The following is a 9,695-nucleotide window of genomic DNA, read 5'->3' on the forward strand; positions in this document are numbered from 1 at the left end:
CCAAGCATGTGATCAGTGTGTGCTGAGCTCTCCCCATCAAAAACCTCTGGGCACAGGGATTAAACATCCTGCCCAGCCTCTCCCAGAAGGTTTGAGTGCCGTGTGGACCAAAAGGGCGACTCTGAAGTCGTGTAGCCTAATCCCAACTGCCTGCCCAATGTCCTGGAGCTGTGCCTGGGCTAAGCCTGGTTTATTTGACCAAGTATTTGCTTGGGCTCTCAGGTGGACCTGGCAGCCTGTGCAGAGCTCTCTGCAGCAAGTAGGTGTGTGTTCAGTGGCAAAGATACTAGTTTCCCTGTCCTGCTGGGTTTCCCATCCCTAGGCTTGGCTCAGCACCCACCTGGAGACTTTTGGTAGCCAATATAGAGCCAGTGGGCCAGATTCGCTGCTTAAATCTGCTCTTTGCTTTTGTGGTGGTATCACAGCGGGGTTTTTCTGTATGGTGTGCATGTACCGAGAACAGAATCAGGTTCAGTCCTTCCACAGTATGAATGGAGACTTGATCCTTGCCTTTTCCACTCCAAAGTGAAGTGTTCAGAAACCATTTGAATGGAAAATTAAAGTGCCTTGCACATACGGGGAGGGCAAGAAATCATCATTTATTTGTAGACAAGTGACAATTTCTAATCTCAGCATTGTGAAGGATCTGATTTACACCAGAACTGCTTATCTTTATGTCATTGCTAACCTCTAGCTTCCCTTTCTCAGCACTGTGCCAATAACACAGCTGTTGTTTGTCTCTGATAAAAGAGAAAAAGAAGGAAGGGGAGGAAAAAAAACATTATAAAATTACATTGTAGGATACCAAAATAGAAATCGTCCAAGTGCTGTGTCCTACTTTAGAACACACTGATGCGAGTGAGCAGAGAGTAAGTGCTTCAGATTTGTAACTGGAGTTGGCTTGTAAGAAGCATATATCTCTCCTTTGCCCTGAAATCAATTCTACAAGGCTTAGGATTGCCCAGGTTTGAGTAGAAGATGACAAGGGTGATAAAATTAATTAGCAAAGCAAGAGACAATCCTCAAGCTGGTTTGACTGGCCCAGTATATTACACATCAACAATGGCTTTATCTGCCCCACAAAGAGGGACACGCTCCCTGCTGGAGGTTATCACAGGTGATGTGACAGGCACAATTGTTTCCTTTTTGAGACGCTGCATGACGGAGCCAGACAGGTTATTGAAACAGCGATTTTCCCACTAACACATGCCTGCCAGTCAAGTGAATTAGTAAATACAGGACTCTGCTTGCATCCTGAACTTGTATTAAAACCATGGATGATCTGGAGCAGCTTGCTGCAGCCGCCTTGCTCTCTCCCCTAGCTCCTCATCCATCCGTGCTTGCACTGACCCAGATTCCTGGGGCAAAAATTTGTGTCCGAGAAGATGTTACCCATCTCCAGCTCAGCCACACAGAGCAGGTTTAAAACCAGTACAGGATCATTACCTGGCAAATGGGACTGTCCCTGTGCCTTTTTACAGACAGCACCAGGAGTCACACCATGACCAGTACCTGTCAGTAAGACTCGTGCTGGCTTGTAGGATGCCAGCAGGTGCTTACAGACAAAGACTTGCGCTCTCTGGCATTTTCTAAAGGTTCAGGCTCATGGGCAAACCAGCGTGGCTCTCTAGGTCTCAGGTTAGTGAAATGATTCGATGGAGAATCTGCAGAAATGAAGCAGGTGCAGGGGCCCTGCCTGCGATTCCCATTCATTAATCTCAGCACCCTGACACAGCAGCCTGACATCGATTTGCTCTGAGACCATTCATCGATAACCTGGTCACACTGCAGCCCATGTAAGACCACTAAAATTAACACAGACAGATCTCTAATAATTACAGTTACTCTTGGAAGAAACAAAGCATCTTTCTTTCCAAATGCAGAAATGATAAACTAGGAGAATCAGTTTCTTGATTTCAATTTTCCTATAGATGCGTTTTGACTGTGAGAAATGCTTCCCATGCAGGGATACAGGACAGGGAGATTCTGAGTAAGTGAACTCAGCCCTTGTCTGTGACCTAGAGGTGGGCTGTCAGGAGGTGAGACGACTCTGTGAACATATTGCTGATAATGAAAAGATGAGGCTGAAATTCCACACTGGGGACAATCCAAGATATTGCTGCAGTGAGAACTTCTCTACAAAATATAATCCTTACTTGACCAGGTAAATCACCTTTTGTTTTCTCTGTCTGCATAAGAATCACCAAAAATATGTGGCTGGGAAGTCAGAGCAGAGCCCGTAGCAGCGGGGCCGAGGCTGACCCAGAGGTGCCCCGGTTTGCTCAGGTGCGGTGGCAGCCCAGCCGTGTGCCCCGCACGGGGTCCCCTCCCGGAGCACATCGCTACAGCCAAGAAAACTGGTTTCAGAAAATGAAGCAGGCTCATCCCCTCTTCCCCTGTGGCAGCTTTCCTCGGTGTAGCTCCCTGTTCATTGACTAACTGTCCCCTTGTGTTAGGTATAAGCAGCCTCCCATACTTTACAGATCGCATTTTATCTTCCAAGATTGTTTGCTCGTTTGTGCTTTATTGACGTATAAGTCATAAACTTTAATGGTCAAAGAGACTACATCTAAAACCAAAGACTACAGAGCAGAGCTGCAGATATCCAGCCAGAGGAGGGCTCTGAAGCCTGGGGTTTGCGTTGCCGTCAGCCCGAGCCATGAGGCAGTGGTACCTGTGAGTCAGACACGGTGGTGCTCAGAAAATCCCCCGATGCCAAATGCTTCTGCTGCAGAGCTGCTGAAGGAGAAACTGGGGAAGGCTGGAGCCTGCGACACAAAGCTTTGAAGTTGAGAGGATTTATCCTCTGTTTTGCAAAGAGAAAGGCCCAAATTCACAGCAGGACCACGTGGGAGAGAGCAGAGAGCACCAGGGAGGAGGGCAGGTATCTGCTGCCAAAGCACCAGTGTCTCAGAGAGTGGCATCATGAGTGTGTGTGTGTAATTAAACAGTGATTAAACTCGAGGTGAAAGCTTCCAGTGCAGCTTGAATCCCCGTTTCAGGCACAGAGCTTTGCACGGCGTGCACGTGCGCAGCCAGCCGGCGTGGGGGGGTGGCACCCAGGGGCAGCAGTGACAGTGACTGTTCCTGCACCAGCTCTGGTGGGAGCGACAGATGTCACACAAGGATTTGTCTCCGCAAGAAGGTGCAGTAAGAGAAACTCCCCTCGGACAAGCCAGAGGTCTCCTCCACCTTAGAGCACCTCCTTTATCTCAACCCCGAATTGCAGGAGGCTCACTGAGCGAGCAGCCTGAGGACAAGGGGTGCTCTCCAAGGACTTCAGTGCCCTTTGAATTACGTCCTTGGGGTCCTGGCGTGGTGCCAAAGTCGAGCCTTTCATTAGCTGTGGATCCAGGGAGTAGCTGTAATTAATGCTCAGGGCCGTACCCTGCTCCTCAGAGCTCTGTAGCTGTCACCAGTTTGCTGTTAGGCCGTTCCCCCGTAGCGTTATTTCGAGATTCCGAGGAGGCAGAAAGGCTCCTCCAGAGCACAGAGCACTTGTGCGCAGCAGTGCCGAGACTGAGCGGGCCCTGCGCAGGTGTGTGTGTGTACACAGGGATTAGTCTGTACACCCGCGCTTACCCGGGCTCACTCGTAAATCTGAATAGAGCTTAAGGAGCACAATTCTGCAGAGAGAACTTCTTAGCTAATTGCCACAGTTTTGTTCAATTGACTCTTTGGCAAAATGCCTCGTGCTTATCAAAACAATTAAAAGCCCAAATACCCTCTGTTGGTATGTGCATTTATTACATGAATTGGGGTAAAAATGGCACCAGACTGCTCTGGTGGCTTTCTCTGAATGTTTCCCCTAATTCCCTGGTGTGAAGCCTGAAATAGGAGTATAAGACAACCTGTAGACCAATTTTTAGCATCACTGTCGGAAATTTTTTTTAAAAAAATGTTAATATACAGCGATCCTTAAGGGACAGAGACAGAGGTGCTCTGTTTGGTTTAACCATTCCTGTTGCCATAAGCAATGTGCAAGTTGTACTTTGGTTAATACTCTTCAAATTATTCTAGTTCAGTTATTTAAATTAAAACTTCTTTCTGCAAATTTAAGTGACTGAATAAAAGTGTCTTGGTTTCCAGAGTTGAGGATCACATTGCAGGCAGCATGTGTTGAGCCTCCTTAGTACAAAGAACATGTTGACCGGGACATACCAGGTCAATCTGCCCTTTTAACAGTCAACAATGATTTAGTAACGAACTTCTAATCAGGAACTGCTGTCCTTGAAGAAGAACGTCCTGAAATATGTAACTCATTAAGATTGTTTACATCAATTTTAGAACTGTCGGCTCAGTAGAGATTAGAGTATCCTTAGGAGGAACTATCTTTGTTATAATAGTAAAAATCACACCCACTACTCTGAAGACCCCAGCCCAGTTAAAGACCCTCCCCCTTTGAGTTTGCGCAGAAGAATTAAAAGACACTGTAAGTTTACATCGAGTCGAGGCGTGTTGTTAGCCAGGGAGGGACACAGTGATAGAAGCTACCCACTGGTCATTATGGTAGATGTCTGTTCCTGTAGTTTGAAGTGTAAAAATCTGTTGAAGTTTTTTGGTGTGGTGTGCTGGCTCTGTGGAGTTCCCACCTAGCACCTCTCTGTGCAAATGTGAAATAAATTGGTATCTCGACTCCGCGTGTGAGATTGGCTGATTGCACACGGGGCACCCAACCCTGTCTGTGGGTCAACGCCCGCTCCAGCGAGGGCTGCAGCTGCTCAGGGTACACCAGGAGCCTGTCTCTGGATTTACACACTATCCTCAGGCACAGGGGTTGCAAAATGTGAGCCGCTATCTTTTGGTCAAACTTAACTACTCGCTATAAATTGCAAGCACTAGGGAAAGACAGAGAGGAAAAGTACCAGAACAGATCCGGGATTGCTTGAAGCAATGAGAGCTTCTGACATGCAAAACAGTCAAAGATTGTTCTCTTAAAATGCGGCTGTGGTCTCATGCTGATATTAGGCTTATGTTACAAAGGATTTGGTAAAAAACAACTTTTTAACTTTTGCTGCTTTCATTTGTGCTGTGTAGAGTGCACCGCTTCATTCTGCTGCCTCTAATTATCAACCTGCCATGCTTTGAAATAAAGAATAGCCGAGGAGCAATAATCATCCTGGCCTTTGGGCTGGATGCTTGAGGCCTGCAGAAGGGCTTTGCAGAGGCTGCTCGCCCGCTGGTCGCAGGAGGTGCGACCCTGGCCCCTGGCTGGGCTCGTGGGTTGGGAGCAGGCGAGCGGAGGGGCTGCGCGGGCTCCGGCACACGTCCCGGTGGGGTGGGAGGGGGCGGCTGGCGGCGGCTGCCACCCCCTGCTCTGCACCTTCTGGCTTTGCTGCTCACGGGTGGGGACCCCACGGGGTGCTGGCGTCCCCCGGTGCACAGGGCTCCGCAGTCCCCCGCTCCCCGGGGAGCCTCCTGCCGCGCCTGTGCAGTAATCCAGCAGCACGAAGCAATAACCGGTGATGGATAACCTCCAAGGTGCTTCGCCGGCAGCTTTTACAATGCTTAATGAGGTAAACTAATTGTAAATTGTAGCAAAATGGGAAACTTAATGACACTTCAGCTCTTGAAAGGAATTTAAATACCAAGGAATTCGCTAATATTTCTAGGTGTTGGGAAGTATGGGGAAGCCCTGGCATTCACGCAGATGGGCTTCCCAGTCTCCCGTGAGCCTCGCCGTGCTCCTGCTGCGCGTGCCTGATTGCCTCACACACGGACTCGGTCCCCGCTGAAAACCAGATGCAAAAACATTTGCTCTTTATTTTGGCAAGTCCAAAAGCTCTGGGGCTCCAGAACAGGACCAAGCAAACAGCTGCCTGTGAGGGGCCAGGAGCCCCCTGCCCAGCCTCCTGCCTGGCTGGTTCGTGACCCTGCCTGCCCTGGCACACGGTCCTGACTTGGGACCAGAAGTGCAACCGAAATGGCATCTTGGCATCTGGCTGATACCAAGAAATAGGAGCCTTTTCTCACTTTTGTGTTGAAATTTAACTGGCTGCCTGTCAAATTGCTGAATGAGAATAAAATTACAGCTAAGAATCCTGAAATCCTGGAACAAATTCATGTCATATGTTCCTGCTGAAACACTACTACCCCTCGGTTACACATCACCATGCTACCAAGTCTGTGAGACACGTGCAAACTTTTCATATTGTATAATATGAAATATTCATGCTAGCTTTGCAGCAGATGTCAATGGCTGCACCAGCTCCTCTGCTCCATGTTCATTCCTCTGCTCCAGTGAAATTTGTTTCTCTTTCCACAAAATCCATGAGAGCTGCAGATGCTGTGATCCTGCAAACAAGCAATACCATTCCCTGACATTTCGATTCAGAGCTAGCTTTGCTTTCTAGCTTTAGCTGACATGTCTGCAGTTTGGTAGAGCTAGTTCTGAGATGTCACCTGGCCAGTACAAATGGTCAGCACTAGGAAGAGGCTTCCCAGCCTGGCCAGACAGGGAATGCTCCTCCCTTTCCACTGGGAATGTCCTCGTTCTGCAGAAGGCTGCAGCAGCTCACATCAGCCTGGTAGGAACTTGCCCTGTTAAGCTGCAGACCCCGACGAAAGGCAGAGGGGCTGCGGGGATCTCGGGTACACTGAGGCAGGACTCTGCTCGCGCCCGTTCCATCCCGCAGCGTGGCGAGATCCCTGTGTGCCGGCTGGGGACGGGTGTTTGTGGAGCTGCATGTGTGCAGGCAACACCAGTGTAGAGTTCTTCCAGCTGCTGTCCTACCTGCATGGAAACTTTGGCTGACTTTTCAGTGAGCTGATGCAGAATCTCTCCCTGTCCTCTGATAGACTTAGTAAGTTTTGCACATTCAAATATTGACCTTTCATAAATCCTTCTCAGCCTCCCACTGAGGCTGCTGCTGCTGGGAGTGAAAGCAGGAGTTGGCAGGACATGAGCAAGCTGAATATCATTCTCCTTAAACAGCTCTGAGATGTTCAGGGGCATAAAACCTTTAAGAGCTCGAAATGGCATTTTTCAACACGCTGCCTCCCTCTCGAAAGGTCAGATGGGAGTTAAACTGGAGGCTCCTCTTCTCTCCATCTTAATCAGCCATTGCACAAGCTTATCAAATTTCACTCCTGTCTCCCGACTCTGATGAAATTGATAACCTGATCTGAATTCTCCCAGAGCTTCACTGATGGAAGATCAACGTGAGATGGAGCAGGGCGATGCCAGGCAGGGGAGTCGGCATGGGAGGGCAGGTACAGACAGTGCCGGCTCTCCGGGTGCTCTGCCGCTGCCTGACAGGGCACTCGGGGCTGAGCCGCAGTTCCTTCCCCTCCAGCTCCACGTTCGTGTTCCTCTGAGCATCTCTGTGCCTCCCGCCCTTCCCAGCTGAGAGCAGCTCAGCCTTGTGGCTTCTTCCCCTGTGACAGAGCCCTGGGGGTCCAGGACGGTCAGTCTTGGAGGGGAGAGCAGGGGTATGGGACAGAGAAAGCCACAGGGCTCCAGGAACAGGAAAAGCAAGTGCGGTGGGTGGAATGGGAACAGGAAAACATTGATCAAAATGGGAGAGGGGGCTGTGAACGCAGGAGTTTGGCACCGGAAAGAGAGAAGGAAGAGTTTGGAGCTAGAGCATGAAGCCCATTGAAGCTACAGAAAGCAGCTGTAGGTCCACAGCGTTGCTACAGCTCAACTTCCAGAGAACAAGAGGTGGATTCACACCCCATCCCGCTGCAAGGAATGCTGCTAATGCCTCCTTCCTCAGCGAAGTCCTTCTGTCCAGAAGACTGACAGTCACAGCCTTGACATTCAACTCACAGCTCGCTTTCCACCCCAAACACAACATCTCTCCCAGCACGTAAAATGAAAGCACTTTAAAAAAAAAAAAAGCATGAATTAATGAAACCTTTAAATTAAAAATAAAGCACATCACAAAGCCAGCATGTGACTGAGCTGTGACAAAGTAGGAGAGGTACAAGATACTCCACAAAGTTCATGCTTCAATCCTACCAGTTTTGCAAAAGGAGAGCTCATGAGAAGAAAAGAAGGAAGGCAGCAGGATTCATTTGAACTACGTGTCACCCTGTTTCCCTTAAGCTGCATCTAGAAGCAAGGGCAATAGCTCCAGCTACACAGAAAGTCAAGTCAGTGCAAGAGCCATGTGAAATTTGGATGTTTCAGCTGGTTCAGTGCTCAGAAGTTTCTGCCTTTGCTTTATTTGCCTCCTGTACCTGCTCCGATCCTAGCCCATTCCATCTGGGATTTCCCCAAATGCCCACAATCTGCAGGCAGTGCTGCCCTTCTCTGAGAAGGACAGGGTGCAGTGGCGGCCAGGGAATCAGCTGTGCTCTGCCTCTGCTCCCCGCTTCACATGGCCAAGCTGAGAGCTTCATTAACATTCTGCTAATGAGTCATTTCCAAAGCTTCCTCCTTGTTTCCCTCCTCCTTTCTCCTAATTACTCACAGACATATCACCAGTGACAATGATGAACCAGATATTTAGATAATCGCTTTCCAGGAAGGACTTCTCCTGCCATCCTGCCTGACTTAAAGATGTGAGTGAGCATAAGGGGAGGAGGGGTGAGGGGGAGACTCTCCGCAGCTCCCCTGGCAGCTCAGCTCCAGACCCTGGGCACACGCTCCCGCAGGCCCCGAGCAGTCAGCTCTGCGGGCAGCCTGGCAGCGCAGCTCCCTCGGTTTGCCTTGACTGTGATCCTGCAGCCTCCCCAGGGAGAGAAACCGCCATTCCCTGAGCTCGCTGCACATCCAGCTTCTCACCGCTGTTGCGGGAGGTCCCTGTGAGCAGGGTGAGCCAGAGGCTGCTTCTCGCCCAGCTTGCCTGGAGGTATCCTTGGGGATGTCCAGGGGCTCGTCTGTGGCAAAGCAGCCACGAGGAGGAAGGGAGGCAGGAGGGAGACTCTCCCTGTGAAAACACGGCTTGGATGCTGAGCTCCAGCAAGTTCAGGCAAAGCTGGGGCAGGATGCTGAGAAACATTGCCCTTTTTTTTAAGAATTTTAAGAACTATGACATTTGTGGTCAAAATCTGGCAAAGACATTTCCCGTAACTGGTTCCCCAGCCATAAATATCCCGAACTCTGGAACTTGCTTTATAGCAGCAAATACTTGCTGAAAAACTCTCTGTTAAACAAAAACCTCATTTTCCAGCGAAGTAGTCACAGAAATGTTTTAGCCAGCCCAAACCCTGAGCCTCTGAGAAAGAACAGCAGGATGGAAGTCAGCAGGGGACGGGCGGGGGTGACCGTTCCCGGCCATATGTGCGTAGCCATGAAGGATATTCAGAACCGGACAGATTTGTCTGGTTAGCTGCGTGTTCCTGTCCTTGCCAGGTGGGGAGAGCATTTGTTATGCCTCCTAAAGCTCCCACCTTTGCAGAAAAGTCTTTCCAATCCATGAGCGTGTTGGGCAGAGGGTGAAAGTCCTGTCTCTATTTCTGGGGCAGGATCTGTCATGCTGCTGCTACCCCCGGTCGGTGCCAATCTGCTCCGCTCCTTGGATGCAGCTCCACTTGCTGAAAGCAGATGCCATGCCCAGATTTCTTCTGCTGTTGAATCTCAGCTGTAGTTTGGCAGTTCCACGTTGATTTAGTGTTTTTCTTTCTCTCTCTGTCACGCCATCCCTCCTCTAAGGTGAGCTGGCCGCATTTTCCGTCAGCTGTTAATTCACCCTGATGTTTGCATTCCAATCTCCTTCCAAAGCACCACAAATCATGCTGCTTCTCCC

Source organism: Strix aluco, chromosome 26 (genome assembly GCF_031877795.1).
Source record: "Strix aluco isolate bStrAlu1 chromosome 26, bStrAlu1.hap1, whole genome shotgun sequence".
Lineage (NCBI taxonomy): Eukaryota > Metazoa > Chordata > Aves > Strigiformes > Strigidae > Strix > Strix aluco.